This window comes from Pimephales promelas, chromosome 1 (genome assembly GCF_988280905.1).
Source record: "Pimephales promelas chromosome 1, fPimPro1.hap1.1, whole genome shotgun sequence".
NCBI lineage: Eukaryota > Metazoa > Chordata > Actinopteri > Cypriniformes > Leuciscidae > Pimephales > Pimephales promelas.
This window is the reverse complement of record NC_142769.1, coordinates 43,058,148-43,083,237: the sequence shown is the minus strand read 5'-3', so window position 1 is coordinate 43,083,237 and position 25,090 is coordinate 43,058,148. Positions and strand designations below refer to the sequence as shown.

General features: G+C 38.0%; 1 protein-coding gene and 1 long non-coding RNA gene across 3 annotated transcripts in view; one reads left to right on the top strand and one right to left on the bottom strand.

Annotated features, from left to right (window-relative positions):
• furina (furin, paired basic amino acid cleaving enzyme a) overlaps positions 1-25,090 on the bottom strand; it is a 123,649-nt gene that overhangs the window by 89,045 nt on the left and 9,514 nt on the right. The gene's annotated exons all lie outside the window — the stretch shown is intronic.
• On the top strand, positions 18,374-23,341 carry LOC120475718 (uncharacterized). The gene is made up of 2 exons (XR_016168215.1): positions 18,374-22,778; positions 23,201-23,341. It is a non-coding gene; the product is annotated as an uncharacterized LOC120475718 (long non-coding RNA).

Here is a 25,090-nt window from a genome sequence, read left to right as displayed (position 1 = left end):
TGCACCCCATTCAGGAGAGAATTACACTCCGCAGGTCTCCATAATGTTAGCAGTCGACCGACATTGAGTTTTATCCAATGGAAAACGTAATATCTATGTCACGTATGCAATACAAATTAACAATAGCAAATAATTATGGCAACAACTAAAGTTTTTGCTCACCTAGCCAACAGCTTAAAAACTAGTATTTATTACACATACCATTAAAAGCATTACATATTTTTGATTAGATATACATTTTGTTTCCTGACAACGCACAAATCTTGTTAACTTTAAGGCTGTATTCTGGTTTAAAAATGTGAATTTTGTATCAGGTAGCCAATTATGATCGCAAATGAAAAAGAAAATTGACCAATTCTTTCTTAATTAGCTGCAGCATACAATGTACTAAAACTCAATATTGAGTTTAAATTGGCTGGCGAAATGAACTGCAGGAAAAAAATGAATTAAGATGAAAGAAGAACATATTGTTGATATCGAGCCACTTCCTGACTACATAAAATTACTGAATATACTATTCATTAGTTCACTTTAAAAGAAATAAGTGCTTTTCGCCGGTTCGCCACCTCAGTGCTGGGCTCCTGAATTCTTTCGAGTATTACGCTGATCGCTGAATGCAAGAGCACTGCAGAATGTCAATATTGAATTACTATTAATAGGATTTATTTCTTCCATATCTGCTGCAGGCATCCAAAGACAGTGAACACCAAGGAACTCCTCCTCACCCCCACAGGAGTTTGTTATCTCTTATGGTCAGTCTCCCTCCATTAGAATAACAGATGAATGTTTTCCATGTCGCTCTCCACTACAAAGCAAAATAAACCCCACACTCAACAAAAAACAATACGTTTTTTATAGGCATCATTATTTTAGCAGTCCCTGGGCAAGTACATTCATCTCAATTTGTTTACAATACTAAATTACAACCGAAATTAAAAACTTACCAACCTTTAGCAGCTTAGCCAGTGGCTCTGGTTTCATGAATTACTTAGCTGGAACCATTGAAAAGGATAAAACTCTGCAACTGCATTCACTGATTTCACAAGCAGGATGAAGAACGAGTACTACAGCCTTATATGTACTATAATGGACAGAATTATGCAGAATTCACTTAACATTAGTTATCTTATAAATTAACTCAACATTAGCAGTCATTCACACTATACTGCCATTTCCGAGATTTAACACGATTTAAAGAAGCACCAATGTCTCAGACCCCAATATTTATCAGCTGATTTTTAATGAATTTTAAGAAACCTGCATATTATCTGCATGAAAAAGAAAGATATAGCAAACAGATTAACTGTGTGAAGCCAATAAGTTATACAATATAATGTGGAGCTGTAACGCCTCCTTGATTAAATTTGAGTACTCGATCTGCGGTGTCGTAAGCGATAAAATACCGGAAGTGGCACTTTCTATGGATGGGAATCCATGAACCACATTATAATGTATGCCCTGCAGATTTAAAATTTAATTAAAACAAATTACAAAATGTTTCTAGATATGCAAACTGCACATCGCGATTTTAAAATAAGTTAAACCCCCGCTCTGAGTTTGCATGTTTTTGGATGTCAACTTTTTGTTCAAGAAATTACAGTAGCTGTAGGATTTCCATCGTAAAGAAGTGGCCAAATATTAAAGATTAAGTAAACATTTGAATTGAATGCTGCCAATATTAAACAAGTATTTGTAACAACACCATTTGTTATAATAATGTTCATAAGATGATAGTTTATATTATGTATTTTAAGTGTTGTTCTATAAAACCATATGATTAATTGTTTTGGATATTTCAAGTCAATTTAAAGGCTTAGGTCTTTGCTTAGGTCTATTTTTATTACCACTAAAAATATCAGATTAGTCGACTAATCGTCATAAATTGACTGATTACTCGATTACCAAAAAAAAAAGTGACAGTGACGTTAGTGATAGACCTATACAATGGCTGTTGCATAATCCAATGATTTGTCTAGGTAAAATAATTAAATGCATGGCTAAACAAAACTAAATCTGTAAAAAATATACTGTAACAGGGCTCGACAATGCCTGATGCCAGAGTGACCGACGCTCGTGACGGTCACTGTCTCAATCGGGGCCAGTGTTGCAAACTATAAACTTTCGTGATGATGCATGTGTTTTTAAGACTTTTAAATATTCAAGTGCAAGACAATGCAAAAGAGAACTTATAACCGAATAACTTTACTAAGTATTAATATAATTCATACAGTGAAGAATAATCAAATGTTTATTTTACATATGATAACTTTACAATACCTTAATGCATGTATTTTTTTTAGCTTTTCTCATTTAAAACATGATTAAAACAGTATCTATTTTCATGACGAAAGACCACGTGACAAATATCGTATTAGAATTTGCAAAAGTTGTTTGCTAGAATCAGTATCGGCCAAAAACAAATCCTACTGTTGCATCCCTTTTTTTATTTTAATGAAATTTGTAAAGCAAGTGTTTTAAATTCAAGAACTGACTTTGCATTCTAGATACGGTACCAATCGGCCAATAAAAAGTTGGCTTTTAAGGAATGTTTATTTCTGAATTATTCATGAAGTTCAAAGTTTTTCAGAAAGCTCTTTCTTAAGCAGCATCATAACCATTTGAATATTAAAATCATCCTAAAGAACTCTGAGAATGCTAGAAGAGCAACATGGCATTTAGAACTTTTTGATTTTTAGATACACAAACAAAAAAAAGCAAAACTCCAAAATGCCACTGCAAGTATTTAGCTTTTCTTGTAAATGAGTTCCTAATTACCCCAAACTTAAAAGTAAAGAACATTAATGCACTCATGATTTATAAAAAGTTTGCCTATTTAGTTAACCAACATATAAAATTACCACATGACCTTAAAATGGAAGGAATACAAATCATAGCACCGTTCAAAACATCCAAGCACTGTGTAATAATGAATTTTTGGGTACGCATTATGTGTGCTTGTAAATGCAAATTTTTGCTAATTGAGTTCATTCCGCAGAGGTCACCTGCTCTTCTGGGACCTCTCTTCAAAACCAGTCTCGTACAAACAGGTCTTTAAGCAATGCCCAATGTCAGTGAGCTCATTTGCAATGCAAATGTTCATTTGCTGTGATTTCAGCAAAACAAAACTGCAGTTTTGACTTCCGAAACCAAGCAGGATCGATTTGTCATATGAGAACATCAAAGTTTGAGTGTAGCACAAATTAAATATCTTGGCATTAGTCCGGTAATGCACAAACACTTCGCACGCTTCAAATTTGCGAGCTTCAATTAAAATTGTTATGACATCTAATCTCCTTATAAATGTAGAGCGCCTCACATTCCACTCTAGTCTCCCAGTGTGATTACCAGCTAGATGGCCTTAAGCAACATTAAAATGCTTTGATTTTTATTGCAAAAGACTTAATTACGAAATCATAACTCCTTATAAGCTGCAAAAGTACACAAACACACACCTGGACTTGCAGATGCTTGCACCTGAATATCTTTTTTGAGTGGAAAGAACAGGACAAAATGTTAGGAAACACTCCCCGTGATGCACCAAACCCAGGTTCCTTGCCGTATATCCTCTAAGATAGCATCATAACTGAAATACATCCTCACAAGTGAATCTGTACACACTGCATCTTGCAAAGCCAATATTCTCAGTGTTTTCCATTAACTATCCCTAGACTGGAAATCCATAATCTGTCCAGCCACAGTTTCATAATGAACTGAAAATATTTTACACTCTTAGTTATAGTATCATTAAAGATATTTAAATCACAGTATTTGAGCCATCTGTCAATCCAAATAAAATCAAAATGGCTATACAACAAAAAGCTGCGATTTAATTAAAGTTATAAAATGAAATCAATTCTGATTAGTCAATAGCTGTGCTATATTCATGATAAAAGACGGCTATGAGCGCTTCACCCAACGGTTCTATTTATCACTGCGCAACACTGCAGTTCCTATGTTGTTTTTATTTGAGCTTTCATGCATTTTACACAGTGGAACGTTGCAGGGACTATTTTTTTTAGCGGAAAGGAAGGCTTTTAGTGATTTTACTTCATGAAAGTTGCACTACACTCTAAAAAATGCTGGGTTGTTTTAACCCAATTTTGGGTAAAATATGGACAAACCCAGCCATTGGGTTAAAAATGTAATTTAAAAATGTAACCCAATGGCTAGGTTTGTCCATATTTTACCCAAAATTGGGTTAAAACAACCCAGAATTTTTTAGAGTGTAATACATTTTTTTGCTTTAATATTTTTATCGTGTGGTAAACTTTTTTAAAAGCAATAAGATACTCGAGGCAAGTGCTGTATCGTGAATAAGTAACGGCTGAAGGAGTTACAGCCGTTACATATTTACGATACAGCACAGTCTCTCGTACCTCATTGCTTACGTATATACTATGTAACTTGTGGCCCTCTAGAAGTTAAAAAAATAAATAAAACTACATGTATATATATATATATTTTTTTTTAAAACTGCATGTGTTAACAGCGTTTTATAGTGGCTTGGTTTACTGAAGTTTACAGTGTATTAGGGAATGCAACATGGGAAAGATACTCGTAAAATGTCCAACATGCTTGTGTATTATTTCACTAGATAATAAAGAAGCATTTGTATACTTGTTGGTATCAGCAGTTTTCCACCAAAATGAAAGCTCAAGAGTTTAATATCTTGCACGAGAAGAAAGTTTACTACTTTAGTGTAAAGTACAATATATATATACCTAGAGAGTCAGAGGTCCACTTACCATAATTACATATTTAAAAAAAAAGGCGAAGTGAAGGCCAAGTATGGCAACAGATATTCGGAATTTGTCCTCTGCATTTAACCCATCCCATTTACGTGAGCACACATTAGGAGCAGCGAGTACACACACTGCAAACCGTGGACAGCGGGCAGCCTTCTAAGGGTTACCAGACTGACCATCTAAAAAATTAGACAACAACTTCCCAATCTATAATAACTAAATACATACAGTACTAATTCTAAGTATACACAAGTATTGGGTAAATTGGGTCTGACTAGACCTTTCAGGAAAAGAAAAGCATATCAACATAAGCATACAACATTTCTCTAGCTTGATTATTCTTGGATAACTCTTTCCCAGATGGAATGTATTCTGAGAATGCCTTTTCTATGGAAAGATACACACACTGTAAAAAAAATATATTCATGATTTGTAATCACAACATTTTTTTCTTTTGTCAAATCAACTTAAATAATTGATGTAGTTCATATAACATAATATTTTGAGTTTCTGATGATTAAATCAATCTCCTTCATTGTATTAACTCACTTTTTACATTTCAATGAACTTAAATTTAAAGCAACCAGGTTACTTTTTTTTTTAAGTTAAACCAACAATATTTTTTACAGTGCATGATGCTGCTTATGATTTAGCTAAAATGGGTCATCTTAAAAGTCAATATAAGACTGCTATCAATCTTTTAAAACAGTCTTCCTGTAGAAAGTGAATCTGTGACATTACAGGAAGTGTTCAGTTGCCTGTAAAATGCTTTAAGCAAAAGAAAGAAAAAAAAAGCTTAAGGGCAACTCAACTCATGCCAAGATCAAGAATACATTCACCATTCTGCTCCTATAATAGACAATAAATTATCATTCCAAATTCATTGGTCTTACACTGATGAAGCAAAAGCACCTTCAACAGTAGACAAGACCAGGACAATGTCAAGACATTGTTTTTTTTTTTTTAAGTCTAGCTCAAGGACTCGTTCGTTTTAAGCAATTCCTTTCCGTTCACAGATGATTTATCTCTGTGACAGGCCAAGGGGCATGGCATACACACAAGCTTGGCCTTGACAAATTGAGCCAAGGCCTTGGTGAAAAAAAGAGAGGGAATGCAGACAAATCTAATGAAATCTCACTCTATCCGACCATGTCAAACTATGCCATGTCTTAATTAAACGGTTTGTGGAGAAACCGAGCCGGAGTGGGAGGCAGGGTGACAATGATTGAAAAAAAGGACATTAAGCTCACACCTTAAACACATCTGGCTTTGGTTATGGGTTCTGCTTCCATTTCTCGAGTCCATCTTTCACTCTGGACAGCTGCTGAAGCTGCAACACAGCAAAAGACATGGCTAAAATTCTGCCAGTGTCGTTTCAAATCTGCCATGCTGAGAGTGTTCACTCCGGTTGCAGGTTTGCAACAATGGTTTATTATAACAGGGGTGTAATTTCTCTGAAACTGAAGGAGATGTTTTGTGTGGAGGTGTCGAGGTGTGGTTAAAGACCAGACCAAACCCGAGACTGTTGTATCATTACCCTGCTGTTGTCTGCAACCTCAAGTTAGAGCTTGTTTTGCAAGTATGAGGCGTAGTCAAGATTCTCAGGACTATCAGTGTTCAGTATTGACATACTGGACAAATCTGAAACCTTATTTACCACACAACCACTAAATCTGATCCTTTTCTTCTTTAGTTTCGGGCAAGAGCAACTTTATGCCGGATTTCAAAACAAACCGTTTAGCTTCAACTAATCTGCTCATTAAATGTGTTACCAGAAAATCTTTGATAAACTTTGTAAAGTTTGACCAGTTAAACAATATTAATCTGGGGAGTTGAAAAACATTTTAACGAATTCAATTATCCATTAAATACTGAAATCACACACACACACACACACACAAAAAAAATTAAATTAAAGCCAACATACAAAAGATAATCAAACATTCTGTAATCACAACATTAGCTAACTTTAATAATAAGAGTGCACGCAAACCGTCTTATAAATTAGCCTACAAATAATCATTCAAGTAAGATAGTTTTTCAACTTGGTAACACACAGCATTGATCAAAGTTCATAGGAAATATGGAAACAATAATACCCTATATGTAAAAAAATTAAAATAAAATAAAAAATATTACACAAATAATAGTATTTTTTAGAAAAATAAAGAAATATACACTACCATTCAAAACTTTGGGGTCAGCAACATTTTTAATGTTTTGTTCCCCATAATATCATATAATCAACAAGGCTGCAATTATGTGATAAAACTAAAAAAAAAAGTGAAAAAATATTAAATTAAAATAAGTTTTCTATTTTCAAATATGATAAAAATGAATAGCCTTCAGTGCCACGTGATCCTTCAGAAATCATTCTAATATGGTGATTTGATGCTCAAGAGACATCATGGTATTGTTGAAAACATTGTGTGTTTGCGGAAACCTTCATTTTTTTTTTTTTTTTTACAGGATTGTTTGAAAGAACAGCATTCATTTAAAAATAAATCTGCAGTATCAAGTTACTGAGCCTAAACTTCTGATTAATTTTAGAAGTCATGAGCAAACTTCCTGTTCAATAGGAAATGAGTCAAGAAAAGAAAAACTGGGTTTTTGATTTTTTTTTTTTAAATGATACAAAACACAAAAACAAATTTCTAATAAATGATCAACAAAACAAAATGCCCTTCTAGTCCTTCATTGGCTCAGAAGATGACTATTGCACATTGACAAATTGCAGATGACTTAGTCTTTAACAGTCTGGCAGGACGCTTGGTCTTAGATGTGTGAAAAGATGTCAACAGATGTAAGAAAGCCTTCCAAACAGAAAAACACCAGCCGAGACCGCCCAAGAACATAAATTCACGGAGTTTTGCATTACGTCATTACATTATAAAACAAACCGGATTTTTATACTGTCTGGAAATGTAGCTGGCTTTCAAACAAACTCCAACTCTTTAAGAGGTGGGATCTTTATTACAAAGAACATTTAGGCTTTATGGCTACTTCAGCTTGAACTACACAGGTAGCACTAGAAGCACTTAAAAATAGACTGCTTTCCACACTGCTTTATATGATACAACCAGCTGACGTCAGGGAGGGGAATGGCATATGACAACTTGGTTAGAATCACATGATCTGATACTGTACATTTCAATGGCAGAAGTGTTCAGTTGGGCCCAACAACCTAACTAGAGAAAAGTGTGAACTAATCATATAGGCCAAGTAGTCAAAAGAGTCCACCCCAAAATCTTTATTGGCGCTTTTCCATTACCAGTACCAGCTCGGCTCGCTTTTCGCTCCGTTTTCCATTGCAGACAGTACTGCCACAAATAGTTCCCGGTCGTCATAGCGACGCCTTTCGTTCCTCGCTGCCCTATCGGCAACCAAACAAAGGAAAGTCTGCGCCTCCTCATTTGACCACGGCGTATTCTACCGACTGAGTTACCATAATAATAGTAGTAAGTTTAGTAACTATCTCTGGCCAAATTATTTAAAAATGGCAGGGATATTCTGGATACTCCATCTGCCACGTGCAATAATGACACAGTGAATGATGACGATTCTCTCTGACCAATCAGCAGTCGGTATTGTTTTTTCACGTCACATTTTAGTACCAGCTTAGCTCGCCTTAGCTCACTCAGAACCTCGCCGGAGGTGATACTAAAAAAAGTACCCGAAAGCAGGTACAGGTACAACTTTTACTCAGAGAAAACCCAAAAAAAGCCGAGCCGAGCCAAGCTGGTACTGTGTAGTGTAGTGTGTAGTGGAAAAACTGATGTGAAACTGATGTTGATGTTCTGGTCCATCTTTCAATGCTTGTGCGCTTGTTTTATGAGCAACCAGGCAAAAAAAAAAATCCCAATCTAAATTACAATTTAAATCAAAATGTATAATCAAAGTCATTTAATTAGATGGTTAAATCAAATTAAACTTTTATTATGTCAATGGGTAATCATTCAAGAATGTAAATATTTAGTTTTCAAAACAAGAAAACAAAAAAAATATTCACATTTTAATTAAACTTCATTCTAATCAAAGAGTAAAAAAAAAAGCAGAGGAAAAAGAGCTTGTTTCTACAAGCACAACAAATGAATAAAACTAGTCACACGCATGTAGATCGATATGTCAATGTCTATCGACTCGAGGAGTTTAAGATCTTGCACTGTGGTCTTGAGGAAATCAATCAGAGTAAGAATGATGCTTGCGGTGCCTGAAAACCTGACTAGTCAAAAGAGTATTCTCACCCTCAATTCACACTCTGCCTCTATCACAAAAGACAATCAATGTTCATAGCTCATTAGCTTTCATTAGAAATATCCAACTGCGTTGTGATTGTCTACAGAGAGCGGTGGGGAGCCATAGAGGCGATAACAGGCATAAAGACAATGAAGCTGACTATGGAGTGGAATAATAAACTCTTATATATCTGCAAAAACAAAAGCAAGGCAAAACGATTAAAATCAAGAGCAATCAACACCCTAGCTTAAAGGGTTTATTCTTTCTGCTGTGCTTTTGCAGCAAGGCAAGTTGACAGTTAACTTAACAACTGCTTGCACGAACATGCTGAGTTACAAAACAGTGAATTGTGATGCAATGTTTATCTTGTAAGGACACCTCTTTGAACCAATGTGATGAAAAACAATTTTCAGATTCTGAGAAAATGGAAATCTTTTTTTTTTTTTAAAGTTTAAGTTCCCATGAATAAACCATTTTATTCCAAATAAACGGTTTAGATAAAAATGGAGAGTAGGACAGGAAATACCTGGACAACTCTATTGAAGAGTGTCAGTCTGAACTATCATGGACTACGACGAGCCATTTCCTCTCAACGGCTGAAACTCTCTGGGGGCCAATTATGTGCTTTTTCTTCCTCTTTCCTTCTGGGTCAGTTTTAGCCTTAAGCTTTCATATTATCTTTCATTGTAATATTTTTGAGGGAGTGAAAGGAATTCGAGCCAGCTAAAAAGGTTAAATAAGATGCATGAACCACAGAAGAACACCACGACAGCTACTGAGAAAAAACAGCGAGCTTGAAACATGTTTGTGGTTCCCACGAATGTGGCAAGTACCGTTTTAAGATCCCTACAGTTCCATAGAGAGGCATGGGAACCCATCAAAAGCTATAAATCATCGGGACAGCACATAAAAAATTATTTTGCTAAATAGTATTATGGTTGTGAGGACACAAGAAAAGTTGTTTTTGAAGCTCTGCAATCCTCTCTTTATAAAGCAGATATTGCTTCAAGGAAGGTAATCCAGGTAATGAGATAAAATAACCTTTGCATCCAGATGCAATATAACCTGCATGTTGTGTTGTAGGCACGGAAATAAGGTTAAAGGGATACTCCACTTTTTCTGGAAATAGGCTCATTTTACAACTCCCCAAGAGTTAAACTATTGAGTTTTACCGTTTTCAAATCCATTCAGCCGATTTTCTGACAGCTTCTGACAGTTTCTGGTCTCACCGACTTCCATAGTAGGAAAAAAATATACTATGGTAGTCAATGAGACCAGAAACTGTCTGTTTACTTATATTCTTCTAAATATATATTAAAAAAAAAAATCAACTGAATAAATTCGAAAACGGTAAAACCCAACTGTTTAACTCTGGGGGAGTGGTAAAATAAGCCAATTTCCAAAAAAAGTGGAGTATCCCTTTAAAGCAAACAGAAAGCATTACGAGGAAAAAAATCATCATTTTATGAAAGCCTTCAAGTGACATGGAATAAAAATTGTCTGGAACAGTCAAGACAATTTCCCAACGACAGCTAATTGGTCTGGAAAACGCTGCTTGACTTTACACAACGGCAGCCAATTTGAACATATTGGGTGTTTAAACATACTTTATGTAATTTTTTGACTGTTCTAAAGTATAAAAACATAAATATCTGATAACACATGCGCATATGCTATAATGGCTCGCTTCTCTGAAAAGTTTTTTTTTTCCTGTGAAATGTGCCTTCCATGTCGGAATGTCTGTTTTTTTTTTTTTGGTCTGTGTGTTTCCGCCCACTGCCAATTTTCCCAAATAGTGTTTCGACACCCGGTGGGTCAGAGATCGCAGATTCCACCCAACCTAAAAAAGCCTCGGCATCCATCAAAAAATCTTTATGAATGGGAGCATATTAAAACTCGGCTCAATTAACTCGTCAACTTACATTGTGCAAGTCTCCTTCCCGTCCATCATCAATTGTGCTCATCAGAAATTGAGGGCATTCCTAATTAGTTTAATTCAGGCATTGATAATAGTTCATCTTGCTCACAAAGTAATATAAAATATTAATATGAAGTATTAAAAATGTATACACCAAATTAAGTGTTCATGTACTATATTCAAAGTCATCTGAAGCCATTCCATGACTTAAGTTTAATCTCAATTCACCCCTTGCCCCTACCCCTCAGTTTTGAGTGTTCACGTCTAGGGGTAGGGTGTACCAATTCTTGTTGAGACCGAGGGGTATGGCGAAGGGATAGGACTACATACCCCTCGAAATTGAGATTTTTTAGAGGCATACTCCAAACGGAGGGCTAAGAGAAAGTTCATAGAATGCATCACAAATCACCGGCGAGATGGCTTCACAAACGGTTAAACATTTAAATTTAGCGCCACACACTTTTTTTTACTCTTATAATAACACTATAGTCGTTTAAATTAAGAAATGGTATAATAAATTACCTTTCCGATCAGAAAAGACATTTATTTCGAGGAAGGGATGTTTATAATCATCATGTTTATTCAAAGTTAAGAGCAGCTGCGCTGATTGTCAGTTGTTGTCATGGAGAAATCCGGTAAAAACGACAGAGCCATCGCCGACGACTGATGACGTATCGGGTTCATGAAGGGTTGTTCCATTGTGAAGGGGAATATTTCAACCCCTTGGCCCTTGTAACTCAAGGGGTAGGGTCAAGGGGTGAATTGGGATTCAGCCAGATCATTGTCAATAATTTTTCGTAAAATAGTTATTGTTTTTATCGTGTGCAACCAATGCAACCTTGATCAATATGGTTACGACAGAAATTGTAATCACAGGAAATCAAAATCAAAGTAATCGATCACAATGACATCAGGCAGTCCTTGTTGTCGAGTAGTGTTAATTTCGTTAACGAAAACTAAACGAAAATATTTTCGTCAACGCACATTTTTCACCGAACGAAAACTAGACGAGACGAGACTAAAATCCCCACTAAGAAACAATAACTGGGACTAAATCAGAAATAATTTTCGTAGACTAATAAAGACGAGACGAAAATGCAGTTCGGTAAATAAAGACTGGGCTAAAATCTATGGACATTTTAGTTCACGAACAAAGACGAGACGAAAATTACATATTATTATATGATATGGTTTTGTCAAATCCTGTCTCCTCCTCCGCCTCGTCAGCTCTTCCGCCACACACACCCACGTTCAAACCTGGAGCGGGCGGGCACAGTCAGAGCAGCCTACACAACACACATGGAGCAGACAGGAGCTGGATTCACGGTGAGGCGGCGGCGACAGGTTAAAAGTAAAACATGCTTTGCACGGGGCTCGGGAGAAAGAAGAGACGTGATATATGGACACATTTTGTTACAATGATAAACTAACTAATGATGGCTAACTTTCATAGCATTTAGTATCCAGGCTGGCTATGTTGCGTTAGCTTCTTAGCACGTAGCGACCGTAGCCACTTGTTGATAGAATTGTATGTGAAGTTAAATTTATGCTAACTTAGATATGTTATACTGGCCGGGCAACTATAGTTTCAGTTACATTTGATTAAAGCAGACAGATGCTTTAAAAAGATTAGTTAAAAAGATTTCATACGTTCTAGCAATCTATGCCTTGTTTCACCTTAAATACTGTACCTTTATATACCATGTGAACTAGCTGGCAGGAAAGCACTTTTGTTGTATCAGTTGGAGTTTTTTTTTTTTTTTCACAACATTGACCTCAAATCTATTTATTTTATTATTCTATGTGAACTAGCTTTAAACAGCCAGCACTTGTGTTAAGTTCATAATACACTTTATTTTATTTATTTGTTTCCTTTGTCAGGTGTATTTTATTTGTTTTAATGCAAGCATTTGTGTTTGTGTCTTTGAACCTTAACAATGTTCAAAATAAATATGCAAATATTGTCAGAACATCTTCCATGTCTGCATGTGTTCCTTAAAATTGTGTTTTTTTATCAAAAAGATGAGAGAAAATGTTGAAATGTGAAATAATTTTAGGAAATGTTAAATATTATCTGCTGACAGAAAAGTAAAAGGTTAAAATGATGTCCTGACTAAAACTAGACTAAAATGTTGACAGTTTTTTTTTTTTGACTAAAACTAAACGAATAAAATTATGTTTTCTTGGACTAAAATAAAGACTAAAATGCTCAACTTATAGTCGACTAAAACTAGACTAAATAAAAATGGGATGATGTCGACTAAATGTGATAAAAACTAACAAGCGATGCTGAAACTGGACTAAAACTGAAACTAAATTTAAAAATGGCTGGTAAAATTAACACTATTGTCGAGGCTAGGCTAGATAGTGTTGCACAATTGTATACCACACTAAAATATGGTACCCCGCTATTAAAAAACGTTTCTCCATTTTATTAGTACCTACACTTTAAAAATGACAGCAATCTAATAAGAGCAGTATTTCATAATTTGTGTCGATGTGTGACAGCGGGTCAGCGACACGTATGTGCAGATCTATGCTTTCAATCAGGTGTGCTCCGATGTATAGACCCTTTTACAGTTGGTAAACATGGTGACGTTTTTTTGTGGGCGGAGCTTAGGTGGAGGCAGAAAGAAACATCTGGTCGCTTCACTAACGCTAGTTAGCAAGGATTGTTAGCTTGTTTTTTAACGAGATAATCCGATATTATCTTAATGTGTAAGGTCACTCAGTGTCCAGGACCGCGATTGTTATTTCCAAAAGTTATATTTAACGGACGGAACCAGATTGGCCAACCTGTAGCCGCCTACACGCTCACTCAATGCATGGATGATCTGACAGGATTAACGTACGTTACCTCGGTTGAGTGGCCTGACTTCTAACTTACACCTAGCTTATAGAGAAACCGATCGTAAAGAGAAACTGAGGGCATATAAATCTTTAGATGCCTATATGGTCCTGTACAAGACTTGTGTGTATGATCCGCAGTTCTGCCGAGTCAGGGCCGAGACCACGACAATGTAAAGAGTGGCATTACAGTGCGATTTTAATGATGTGAATATTTTCTAGAAATAAAAGTTCCAGATACAGCATATTTATTTTTCATCAATTCTTGCGCCAAACAACACAACAAGATGATATTTAATAATAGTAACAATTATTTAAGCTCCTTATTATGTAGCCGAATCTGTGCTGTTTTGCATTGACCGCCTCCAGTTTTCACTTTGTTTTGCCTCCAGCTAGCGCCGTGACGTAACTGTGACGTCAGCGCAAAAGGGGTCTATTGGATCCATGCGTCAGGTCTTAAAGAGACGGCAGCCTAATAAACCTGCTGCTGTCTGTGTTATTAATGTTAAATCAAACAACAAAGAAAATTCTGAACTTGACTGAATTACATCAATTTGTTTTATAAGAATCAGTGTATATGTAGTTTACATTATTCATAATCACCCACTCCTATGACAACCAGTTCAGAATTGTGAAAGATAAGCTAATGTGATTCATAATATGATTGATAAAATGACAATTCATTAAAATAAATAATTTTAAGTTATGTCATATTATTCAATTACTTTTAGCTTTTTGTCAGGAAAACTCACTCACTGTCAAAAAAACTAACTAGTAATACATCCAATTTGTGATTACATTATTAAAAGCTATGACCACTATCAAAGCACACCAATAACATGCAACATTCAGTATTTCTCAATTGATTATTAATTCAAAATGAACAGTTCAATTCAATTCATAACTCAAAAAGATCTTTGTGTGCTTTATCTGATGATCAGTCATCAAGAAACAACTGATCGAACGCAAACGTTCTCTTGTGTTAGCTTGCGTGCTTCATTAAAAAGCTGCCTGTAAATAAAACATTAGAGATATCAGCTGCTGTTTTCAACTAGAAAAACAACACGGCCTTTGTAACAGGAACTAAACAAGTCTCTTAGTCATGGAAAAAAAGCACAACATAGAGAAGAAAGCACACAGCAGGACTATGAATTAGTGAATGTGGCTTTGAACTTTAATTTATAAGCTAGCAGGATGTAGGTTAGTAGGCAAGACACTAAATGCAACTGCAAGACTCATAAACTCACAAACCAGAACACTTCTCTCACTTCTGATCAATTCATTTCATACATGCTTCTGATATCATTTTTAATCAGACATCATAATTACCAATATTTTTAAACTGCATTACTAAAGTTAAAAAAGTAACTTGTTTACATTTTGTGTCAGTCAACTACAGGGGCACATTATCATAATATTGAGCAAGTCCCTATAATTCAACTTGTGCCTTGGAGCAAGTGTAGTCCTGGCACACTTACGTGCCATAAACCTTCAGCTGCAGCCCAGGATCTCTTTCCCGACATCAGCGCAAACACCTGCAAGTATCCGTCTGGTTTCCCAGCTGTGAAATCCTTCACACAGATTCATTTCTGGTAATCCAAGCCCTTGTTTTCCATCAACATAATAATCGAATAAATGGAACAAGGAATTTCTCACAGAGAAATTCAAAGTGATTTTGGGTGGGATTCATAATTGGTCTTTGGGAAAGTTGCCATCTACAATATACTACATTAAAAGTAAAAAACAATATTCCACCATGATTTGGCCCAAGAGCGTCTGTGAATTATGATCATGAGGGAATGAAAGCAAAGATGACTAAAATGGAACAGATGTCTCTGTCTCATATGGTCTCAGACGAACCTAAAGACTTCACCGTGAAACCATCGAGACACAACGGCTGCCTCAACTCCAAACACAGGGGGAGGTAACAAAATGAATCCTGACCAAGCAACCAGGAAAATAATGAGATGATGTACCTGGATGGTGTCCAGGACCTAAAGGGATCCACCTCTAACCCACATTTTCTTTGAAGACTTTGCCGTGCTCACAGCTTCTCTTCATAAATCTAATAACGGCACCCCTCAATAACATAGCCAAGTCATCTCATTTATTATTTCTCTTTTCCCTCAAGCGCATCGCCTTACTTAAAGTCCCCCTGTGTTGAAAATCAAGCTTTTAATGATGTTTACATGTCCATGTGGTGTTTTTAATTTGGGTTAAGACAAACCATGTGCAAATTCATGTCAACAAGCTTGCTGACAATGCTGAGACGGTCTCAAAAACGCAGTTTGAAATCGCTGGTGTTTCTGACGTCACAAGCTACCTTCAATCACGTAAACAATCATCGTAAACAATCACGTAACGTATCACCTCAGAAGACTTTTATTAACCCCCCCCCCCCCCCTTCAAAATCAGAACCGCCATTCACTACCATTATAAAGCTTGGAATGATATCGCAATGATATTTTTTAGCATAACTCCGATTGTGTTCATCTGAAAGAAGTAAGTCATATACACCTAGGATGGCTTGAGGGTGAGTAAAACATGGAGTAATTTTCCTTTTTGGGTAAACTAGCCAATCCCTATAAACATTTAAGCGAAAAGTTAAATGTTTTCACACTCGAGAACACATCAACGGCTTATTCATGCCTCTCATTACATCACCAAAAGAAAACAGAGAGGAAGAAAACTACACAAAGGCATCTTCAAACGCACAAGGAAAAGAGCTGTTACTGTTTGGAATGGATAAATCAGAAGCTTTTCTCTGTCTGTAGAAGAAATCCTCCACTTGGAACACAAATGAGACATGTTAAAAATGTTAAGCCCACGGCACTGGTGTAACCAAACGATAGGCTTTTCAACCTCTTGCCAACAGCGCTGTCAGCATGTCTCATCACACAATGTGGGTCTGGGGCTCGGCCAGGTGTGATTTCTGTTCAGCGGAGCTGCAGCGGTCGCACTCACAGTGAGAAAAACCATGCTACAATCTTATTACAAAAGATCACAGGTGATTTACAGTGATCCATAACAGCTCGACGGTCCAACATAAACATTCTCTGTTTTAAGCTCAAAAGCATCCTGCGGCTTCAAGTTTCTTCCCCTTACGATCATTACCAACCGTTTCAATGAAAGCTCTGGCAATAAATTGCTAAATGGAATGATAATGCGAATCAAAATTACATGTTTAGTTCTTTAAAATGAATCAAAGGGTTCCAAAAAACATCAGAAACAGATTTCAAAATATCCATGCACAAGTCTATATGATTTAATATCTATGGCTCAATAGAAGGACTTTTTATCCCATTTAAGGACACATTAAGCTTTTAAAGGGGTCATGAACTGGCTTTTTGGTTTTTGCATTCAAAAACATCAAAATGAATAAGTAATAGGCTATTTTGTACCCTAGTTTTGAGCCTAGCTGAAAAACGCTGGGTTTTTATGGGCGTCTCGCACTGAAGACAAGGAAGTAAACGCCCATTGCTGTGAGTGGATAACAGTTTTGCATATTATAATGAGTTTCAACTCACCCCTCGATGCACTTGGGGGAAATTGTTTTGAAAACGTCCAAAGTTGTAAAATGGCAACCGGAATGATTCGCCCATACATGTTTGACCCAGAGTCCATGTGTTGCACCATTCCTGTCAGATCCAATATAGACAGCACAGCACCGTTCTTTACTCTTAATCGGTCTGCAAATCCAGTCTTGTTTACAAAACAATCCTCAGTCAAATGAAGTGAACAGCCGGACGATATTTTACACTCGTCAGCTGGAACGTCATTAAAAATAAAGTTTAGATAAAGTCCTATTGGAATCCAGAGAAAGCTTATGCAGCGACTGTCTTCTTCCACAACCAGGCACTGCACTATATTTAGTATTGCTCGGTAGCTCGATCAGGTTTGTCATCACGAGGTAGACATCTATGTTATTTAGCTATGCGTGTAATGCGCGAATCGGTGGGCGGGGCTAAACCAGCCGTGTTGAAGTAGTTGATCTTCTTCTGCGGGGGTGGTTTTATCCTATTTGACGTCATAGTTCCCAACTTTGAAAAACGAGTCGTTTGCTGAGGCTGGTGCCAAAAAAGCATTTATTGGACTAACAAGGACGTTTTCAGATCTGAAACTTACAAGATGACCTCTTAGATGTCAAAAGCTCAAGGAAATTTTGATTTCTCAGTTCATCACCCCTTTAAATAGTAGGCTGTAATAATAATAATGGCAATTGGCAAGCCCCGCTAATAATTTGATGGTCCTACAAAACCAATTCCAGTTCTTCCAAAGATAAAAGCAAATATGTCTGTAGCAATTAACTTTGGTCAGCTGCGAAACCATCACTCAGGCTGCGTTTACGCTGGCACGTTCTGAGCCACTTCCAAATGTGGTTTTAAATCAGATATATATCGGATATCTGAACATCTAACCTGATTCTAAAACACATACACCCGGTTCTCCTTGGAATCCCCAGACACCATGTTACGGCCTCAGCCTTATGGGTGTTGCCTATGTATTTGTGTGTGTATGTTTGTCTTGTATCTAATTAATGTCTCTTCTTAAGTGTAGGCTCCTCCCTTGCGCACCTGTGGTTCGTTGCTCTGATGGCTCGTGCTGAGCATATAAGCGGTGTGTGCAGGAGTGTGAGACGCGCAGCGGTGAAACTCCGTGCGCGTCATGACCATCTAAACATCGGATCAGCTTCAACTCAAGCCTGTGTTCTTTGTATTGTGCCACTATTCTGTTTTATTTTGTTAGTGTTTGGTATGTCTAGTGTAGAGAAAATGTGAGTTTTCTGTGGGAAGAGTGAGAACATGAGAGACGTGAGATTGTGCAGTCATTTATTAGTATAAATAAATGTCTTAAACTGCTTTTTGCCTTGCGTCTCCTTTTATGTTATTGAACCCTTACAAAACGAGCATTCTTAACAACAGGGTTCGTAACATAATTGGGGGCTCGTCCAAGATATGTGTTTGAGTAGTGGCAATTTGATTGATCTAATTTAATTCAGGTGACCAATATCCTCTGGTTAGTTAGAGTAAGCCAGCAGGGCTGTGCTTAGCGCCAGTTCTGACGACGGTTTACTGTTTATTGTTTTGCTTTATTATTTTAGTTTGTTGTTTTTGGAGGTATTCCGGGGGAGAGAGCGATCTCTTAATCGGTACCCTCTGAAGACTAGGTAGGGTATTATTTAGATTAATGGCTAGGTAGGTAGGTCCAGAGGGTGTTGGATTATCCTGATTGCTTTTGCGTGTTTTTCTTTTCGTTTTTTTTTATAAAGATGGCAACGTTTGAGCTCAGTCAATTTTTAGATCAACCTAGTGTTGAAGCTTTAGAGACATGTCGAAAAAATGATTTGTTTCTTATTGCTCAACATTATGAGATTTCTATCTCTAGAACACTTCGTAAGGAAGAGTTGAAAGCTTGTTTAGTGACTAGTCTGATTAATAAAGGGGTATTTTCTTCTATTGAGGCTGTTCCTACTGCAGCAGCGGAGTTGGCGATACCAGCTGCAGGAAGTCCGCCCTTACGTGTAACGAGTGGTGTTCCAGTTACTCCAGTGATCGGGGTTGGTGCGGAGGTACGTCCGTCTTTTTCACTACCTAAATTTGAACCTTTGTCGCTGTCCGCAGAATCATCAGGTTTGCGTACAGATTCCCGTTTAAAGCTACGTTTAGCACGGTTACAGTTAGAAACTCAGGATAAAGCTCAGGCGAGACAAGATGATTTGAAGCATCAGATTGAAATGTACCGAATTGACGCTGATATGAAGGTGCGATTGCGGGAGTTGGAGTTGCAGGCTGCTTCAGAGGTACCTAAAAAATCTATCGTCAAAACATCTCGGTTGGAGGTTAATTCTGAGACATCTGCTGGTCCATCCACTTCGGGTGTTAATTCTGTGCCGTCTGATGTGGGATCTGAGTCTGTAGCGCCGTTTTCGACACATTTTGATGTGGCTAAAAATATATCTATTGTTCCACCCTTCCGTGAGAGGGAAGTTGAGGCATATTTTCAAGCTTTTGAACGAATTGCTGTTGCCTTAAGATGGCCAAACGAGGTTTGGGCACTAATGTTACAATGTAAACTCTCAGGTAAGGCACAAGAGGTGTGTGCATCTCTCTCGGTAGATGAAAGCGTACAGTACGATGCCGTGAAAACTGCAATATTACGAGCGTATGAATTAGTTCCTGAGCACTATCGACAACGATTTCGCACTACGAACAAAGGCATGTCTCAAACGTATGTCGAGTTCGCTCGCGAAAAGGGCATTTTATTTGATCGGTGGATCAAGGCGTGCAGGGTAACTGACTATAATTCTTTGCGAGAACTTTTGCTGATTGAAGAATTTAAGAACTGTGTTCCCGAACGTACTGCGTTGTATTTAAATGAACAGAAAGTCAGCACTGTACAACAGGCTGCCGTGTTAGCTGACGAGTACGCATTAATGCATAAAACTGTGTTTTCAAAGCGTCCGTCTGACTGTGGGGGTTCCTCATTAAAGGAAAATGAAAATCTTTCCGACTCACGAAATAAATGGGTTCCAACCAGTCCGAAGTTTAACCGAGAGTGCAGTTATTGTCACAAGACGGGACATGTTATAGCTGAGTGTCGTACTTTAAAACGCAAACAAGAGCGACAAGATTCTTCATCTTTCCAGCCTCGAGGTTCAGTACTAGTGAAAACTGTGTCCCCATCATCCGTCAGTTCTCTTGTGACACCTGACAGCTGTTTTCAGCCTTTCGTATTCGATGGATTTGTTTCGTTAAATGAGAAGGTCGAAAGCCGAAAACCTGTAAGAATTCTCCGTGACACAGGAGGATCTCAGTCCTTTATATTATCAGATATTCTGGGTTTTTGTGCTGATTCGGCATGTAATACCAGTGCGATTGTGCAGGGTATTGAAATGGGTTTTGTGCCTGTTCCTCTCCATCGAGTATATGTTTTTTCTGATTTGGCATCTGGGTGCTTTGAGGTTGCAGTTCGTCCTTCTTTACCGGTGAAAGGTGTGGATTTTATCATGGGAAATGACATAGCTGGAGGTAAGGTAATGCCGGTAGTACAAGTTGTTGATGTCCCATGCAATGATTCGCAGGCTGATGCACTTGGTAAAAATTTGCCGAATGTGTTTAGTGCTGTTGTAACGCGAGCACAGGCGAAACAGGACATTCACGAAAGTAATACTCTTTGTGATTCTGTCTTTTCACAGATTTTGAAAACTGATGTTCTTCCCGACTCCCCTGACTCGACTAAAACGACTTTAAAGGCATCTGATGGCTTTGATCTTAGTTTGATCTCTGATTTGCCCATCTCGCGCGAAATTCTGATCGAAGCTCAGCGAAATGATTTATCATTAGAAAAATGTCGTGCGAGTGTTGAAAATGACAAAAAGTCGCTGCGTAATCACCAGTTCTACTGGAACGATGATGTGCTCATGCGTAAATGGAGTAGATCTTTAAATTCTGAGCAGCGAGACGATTGGAATGCGGTGCATCAAATTGTGGTACCTTCGAAATTTCGATCACATGTTTTAAGTCTGGCTCATGACCATCCTTGGTCTGGACACCTAGGGATAACTAAGACCTATAACCGGGTGCTCCAGCATTTTTTCTGGCCAGGGTTAAAGTCTGATGTTGTGACACACTGTAAGACGTGTTACATTTGTCAGGTTAGTGGAAAACCTAATCAGATTGTACCACCTGCTCCTCTGTGTCCTATTCCTGCCGTTGGAGAACCATTCGAGCGCGTTCTAGTTGACTGTGTGGGTCCACTTCCTCGGGCTAAGTCTGGTTGTCAATATTTGTTGACAATCATGTGCGCGGCTACACGGTTCCCAGAAGCCATTCCGTTACGCAACATAACGGCTAAGACAGTAACTAAAGCCTTAACTAAATTCTTTACAACATTCGGTTTGCCGAAAACTGTTCAAACTGATCAGGGTTCGAATTTTGTGTCTCGTATCTTCCGTGCCTCGTTAAAGGCTCTTGGCGTTTCTCACGTAGTATCAAGCGCCTATCATCCCGAGTCGCAAGGTGCTTTAGAGAGGTGGCACCAAACATTAAAATCTGCACTGAGAAAGTACTGTACAGAGACTGGGAATGAGTGGGACGATGGAGTTCCTTTGGTGTTATTCGCGGTACGTGAGGCGCGGCAGGACTCGCTTGGGTTTAGCCCGTCAGAGCTTGTGTTTGGACATAATGTCCGTGGTCCTTTGAAAATGTTAAAGGAAGAATTTCTCGGTAACAGTTCGTCTGTGAAGACCAACGTCCTTGATTTTGTATCACGTACTCGCGAACGTTTGCACAATGCTTGTGCTGTGGCGAAGGAAGCACTTTCTCTGTCACAAACGAAAATGAAAAAACATTTTGATAGGAAAGCAGTTATGCGTAATTTTTTGCCAGGCGAAAAAGTTTTGGTGTTGCTTCCTATTCCTGGATCTTCTCTCTCTGCGCGTTTCTCTGGTCCTTACGTGATAAAAAGTAAGTGGAATGAAACTGATTATATCTTACACACGCCAGAACGGAGGCGGAAAACTCGTTTATGTCACATAAACATGTTGAAACCATATTTTTGTGTCGAACCAAAAGAGAACCCTGAGAATTTGGTTAGTGAATCGGTGACTAAAGGAAATACTGAGCGCGTTTCATTGTTGGCTTATGCTTTGCCTGTCGATACTGCGGACGATGGGTTGAATGTATCCATGGAAGCTTTAGGAGGAGGATGTTTTGAAAACTCTAAGATTTTATCTTTGCTTCCTGAGCAACTATCCTATCTATCGCCTGAACAGCGAGAGGACGTAATGAAGTTGATAGACAGTTTCCCGTGTTTGTTCAATGACGTTCCTCCGGGTACTAATGTCATTCAGCATGACATTGAGGTCGGTAGCGCATTACCGATCAAGCAACACGCTTATCGTTGCCCAATGAGTCTGAGAGAAGCCATGAAAAGTGAGGTTAAGTATTTATTGCAGAATGGTTTCGCTGTCCCGAGTAATAGTCCATGGAGCTCACCGTGTGTTCTGGTACCGAAGGCTGATGGGTCTTTACGTTTCTGCACTGATTTTAGAAGGGTAAATTCCATCACAGTGGCTGATGCTTTTCCGTTACCGCGGATGGAAGATTGCATTGATTGTCTTGGGGGTGCGAAATATATTACTAAGTTAGACCTTTTGAAAGGTTATTGGCAGGTGCCGTTAACCGAGCGCGCTTCTAAGATCTCCGCCTTCGTAACCCCCGATTCTTTTCTGCAGTATAAACGCATGGCATTCGGTCTGAGAAACGCACCAGCAACGTTTCAACGTTTAATGTCCACAGTCTTAGGTGACGTTCCTAACTGTAACATTTATTTAGACGATGTAGTTATTTATTCGACTACATGGGCTGAACACATGTTGACCTTGCATGACGTGTTTCGTCGGTTAAAGGCTGCTTCCTTAACGTTAAACCTAAAAAAATGTGAATTTGCTAAGGCTTCTGTCACTTATTTAGGGAAGCAGGTGGGAAACGGTAAGGTACGGCCATTGGACGGAAAAGTGACTGCTGTCCTCAGTTACCCAGTGCCTACTACGAGGAGAGAACTACGTAGATTCCTGGGGATGGTTGGGTACTACCGGTGTTTTTGCAAAAATTTCTCGAGTGTGGTTGCTCCTTTAACGAAGTTGTGTAGTCCTAAAGTTTGTTTTGACTGGACTAATGAGTGCCAGCAGGCATTTCTTTCTGCTAAATCTCTTCTTTGTAGTGCACCTGTGCTGTCTGCTCCAGATGTGACTCGTCCATTCCAGCTTGAGGTCGACGCTAGTGCGGTTGGAGTGGGAGCTGTCTTGCTGCAGGAGGGTGCTGATGAAATAGGCCACCCCGTATCGTACTTTTCAGCTAAGTTTAACAGTCATCAGTTGAATTATTCAACGATTGAAAAAGAAACTTTAGCTATGTTGTTAGCCTTACAACATTTTAATGTTTATGTGGGGTCTAGTTCTTCTCCGATCGTTGTTTATACGGATCACAATCCGCTGGTTTTTCTGGGTAAAATGTACAACCATAATCAACGATTGATGCGTTGGGCTTTAATGGTCCAGCCGTATCATTTAGAGATCCGTCATAAAAAAGGATCTGATAACGTGGTAGCAGATGCGTTGTCTCGTGGATTGAGTTAAGCTCTGGTTCTATGCAGAATCAGTTTTCTTTTCCCCTTCTAAGGAGGGAAAGAAGAGGGAAAAAAAAAGTCTGATTCTTCCTTTAGGGGGAGAAGTGTTACGGCCTCAGCCTTATGGGTGTTGCCTATGTATTTGTGTGTGTATGTTTGTCTTGTATCTAATTAATGTCTCTTCTTAAGTGTAGGCTCCTCCCTTGCGCACCTGTGGTTCGTTGCTCTGATGGCTCGTGCTGAGCATATAAGCGGTGTGTGCAGGAGTGTGAGACGCGCAGCGGTGAAACTCCGTGCGCGTCATGACCATCTAAACATCGGATCAGCTTCAACTCAAGCCTGTGTTCTTTGTATTGTGCCACTATTCTGTTTTATTTTGTTAGTGTTTGGTATGTCTAGTGTAGAGAAAATGTGAGTTTTCTGTGGGAAGAGTGAGAACATGAGAGACGTGAGATTGTGCAGTCATTTATTAGTATAAATAAATGTCTTAAACTGCTTTTTGCCTTGCGTCTCCTTTTATGTTATTGAACCCTTACAAAACGAGCATTCTTAACAACAGGGTTCGTAACACACCACAAGAGGCGAGGGCGACGCATTTGCCACAAAGAAAACTTTTAAATGCCACATTATGAAGCAGACAATATGCGCTCGCACTCAAACACCCCTTTTTTATTGAGGTGGAAACTTGATATATGGTTTCAAAATTGCATGCACACAGAACCATATAGGAGCATAGAAACTGGTTGTCAACCTTTGCCTAGTGAATTTTATAAATAAAACAGCTTCATTACTGAAAGATAAGATACATTATTTTTCTCAGCAACTAGGAGATGACTCGATCTACACTCTAAAAAATGCTGGGTTGTTTTAACCCAATTTTGGGTAAAATATGGACAAACCCAACTATTGGGTTAAAATTATCATTTAAAAATGTTAGCCAATGGCTGGGTTTGTCCATATTTTACCCAAAATTGGGTTAAAACAACCCAGCATTTTTTAGAGTGTAAACAAACCGTAGATAAAACAAACTTTAAATTACCAATATTTTCCGTACTAGGATATCCGTTCAGTCAGTGGCCACTCAACTTAAATTAGATATTTAATTTTAGTAAGGACAATCAAAATCTGAAAGTCAACCATGTCGCATGGTAAAGAGATTACCAACAAAATCTTTTTGGGTGAGGATTAATGTAAACAGGACACCAGTCATGTCTAA